This window comes from Arachis hypogaea, chromosome 16, assembly GCF_003086295.3.
Source record: "Arachis hypogaea cultivar Tifrunner chromosome 16, arahy.Tifrunner.gnm2.J5K5, whole genome shotgun sequence".
Lineage (NCBI taxonomy): Eukaryota > Viridiplantae > Streptophyta > Magnoliopsida > Fabales > Fabaceae > Arachis > Arachis hypogaea.
Genome location: NC_092051.1, coordinates 48,329,947 through 48,332,652, shown reverse-complemented (window position 1 = coordinate 48,332,652; position 2,706 = coordinate 48,329,947). Strand labels below are relative to the sequence as shown.

Genomic DNA, 2,706 nt, shown 5'->3' with positions numbered 1-2,706 from the left:
ATATTACAATTTATTCCCAAAAATTGTTCCATGGTTGAAAACTTGCTTCCTAGAGATCTTTAATTATGTATTTTAATTCTCCTTTATAACATTCGATGCCGTGATCCGTGTGTTAAGTGTTTCAGGCCTCATAAGGCAGGGATGGCTTAGAGAATGGGAAGGAAGCTTGCAAAAATGGAAGGAACACAAGAAACTAAGGAGATGACAAGCGAACACTGACGCGAGCACATGGCTCACACGAACGTGTGCCTGATGCAAACGCGTGGATTGGAATCTGCACGAATGACGCGAACGCGTGATAAGGAAATCGCTGAATGACGCGATCGCATGGACGACGCGTACGCGTGACCTGCGCGATCTGCAGAAATTACAGGATACGCTGGAGACAATTCCGGGCCACGTTTTAACCTAATTTTCGGTCCAAAAACACAGAATAAAGCGAGAAAACATGTAGAGACTCATCACGCATCCATACACATTCAGTTACATTGATATTAGAATTACTTTTCGTTTCAGATCTAGAATCTAGAATTACTTTTACATTCATAGTTTATGCTTTTGCTTGGATTTTGGATGTTGAAGAGTCATCACCTTCGTTGAAGTCATTACTTTAGTTTGTTTCCTTATTCCCTTACTCTTAATTAGTTACTCGTTTGACTTTGTTCAGATAATTATATTGCATTTTGAATTTATTAATATATAAAGTTACTTTTATTTTTAATTAATTTTAATTCTCTATTTTATTCTATTTAATTATGTCATCTTATATTTTTATGATTATTAATTCCATGTCAATGGAATAGATTCTCTACCTGACATGGGGGTTGATTAAGAGGAGACACTTGAGTTGGAATGCTCAAGTGATTAGTTAAATTGGACGTTGTAGGCTAATTCTGTACCTACTAACGCTAGACCTCCCCAAGGGAGAGGACTAGGATTTGCGGGTAAGAGTTAGTTCAATCACTATACTTTCCTTTATTTAGTAAGGGTTAACCAAGTAAGAACAACAACCTCTTTACACTACACTTGAGAAGATGCCAACAAGGATAGGACTTCCACTTAATTATTCCCCTAGTCAAGGACTTTTATTTAGAATATCGATAATTATTCTTAGTTTGTTTTTATTGCTTTAATTCACAATTATTTTAATTACTCATTATCAAAACTCAAACTTTTTGGGAATTTTCTGATTAATAAATTAGTACTCTTTCCTGTAACTCGTTGGGAGACGACCTGGGACTCATACTCCCAGTATTTTAATTTCTAAAATTTGTGACAACCCTTTTTAAATTGGTGAGGCAGATCTTATCTGGTTAAGAGCTATACGTGCAACGCTATTCTCTTATTTGAAATCTCTTAATTGGGTAACTTCTGCCACGCACCAATTTTTGGCGCCGTTGCTGGGGAGTTGCAATAGTGTGCTAAATTATTAATTAGTGTACATATTTTTATTTTTATTTACATATTTTATTTTTATTTTTGTTACCATGAGCTTCATGTCTTTCTCATTGAATGACGCGTTCAATGCCTAATCTGAGTTTAGTCCCATTTGACCCTGAAATTGAAAGAACTCTTTCACATATTAGACGAACTCGACGTCGGTTAGCCTCTGAGGGTGGTGAAGTGATTGTTATCAATTCACCAATCTCATCTGAGGGCAAATCTGAACCGCCATCTGAGAGCGAGACAAGCTCATTTACTACTGATTTAGTTGATTCACGTGTAGGTGACATGGCAGAACCTAGGAGAATTACTCTCTAGGAGGTAGGAGCCCCAAACTTCACTCTGCAACCGTATCAAGTGCGTCATCCAAATCTGGCTGCAGATTTTGAACTGAAGGCTATACTAATCAACTTGATGCTCAAGTTTCATGGCTTACCTGCTCAAGAGTCTATCAAGCACCTTAGGAATTTCCAGACAGCCTGTTCTACTGTTAGGCGTCATGGTACAGATGAAACTTCTATTCTATTAACCGCTTTCCCATTTTCTCTTGAGGGAAGGCGAGGGAGTGGTACTACACTCAACCTGAAGCGACTGTTACTAACTGGGATACGCTTAGAAGAGAATTTTTAGAAAAATACTTTCCGGCTGAAGTTACTGATAGATTGAGGAAAGAGATTTCAATGATTATTCAAGGCAAATTTGAGACTATCTACGAATATTGGGAGCGCTTCAACAATCTCCTGGACGCATGTCCCCATCACATGATTAATAGACTAGTATTGATCAGCTACTTCACTCAAGGCATGAACCCCCAGGATAAGACTACACTGGAGGGTGCTAGTAATGGTTCTTTGAAAAAGTACAAAACCGTAGATGAAGCATGGCAGCTGATCAGCGACTTAGCTGAGTTCACTAGGAATCACAGACAGAGGCGCAACCATCCCAAGGCTGTTGTCGAAGTTTCTTCTAGCATTGAAACTACTGCTCTCACACAGAGTATATGTGAAATGACCAACCTACTGAAACAAATGCAGTTGAATCAACAACAAGCACAATAAGCTCAGCCTCTCCTATCACAACAAAGCCAACAGTTAGTTCCACAAAGAGTATGCGGGATCTGTGCTGATTATAGTCATTATACTGATGAATGTCCGCAGCTCCAATAGGAAAACAACACTGTGGAAGCCACTCACAACTTCTTTGACCGCCCGAATCAAGGATACAATCAACAAGGTGGCAACTACAACGAAGGTGGCAACTATA

General features: G+C 38.8%; 1 non-coding gene across 1 annotated transcript; it reads right to left on the bottom strand.

Annotated features, from left to right (window-relative positions):
• Positions 1-2,102: 2,102 nt before the first annotated feature.
• Positions 2,103-2,206, bottom strand: LOC112761751 (small nucleolar RNA R71). The gene has a single exon (XR_003182130.1). It is a non-coding gene; the product is annotated as a small nucleolar RNA R71 (small nucleolar RNA).
• Between the last annotated feature and the right edge of the window lie 500 nt (positions 2,207-2,706).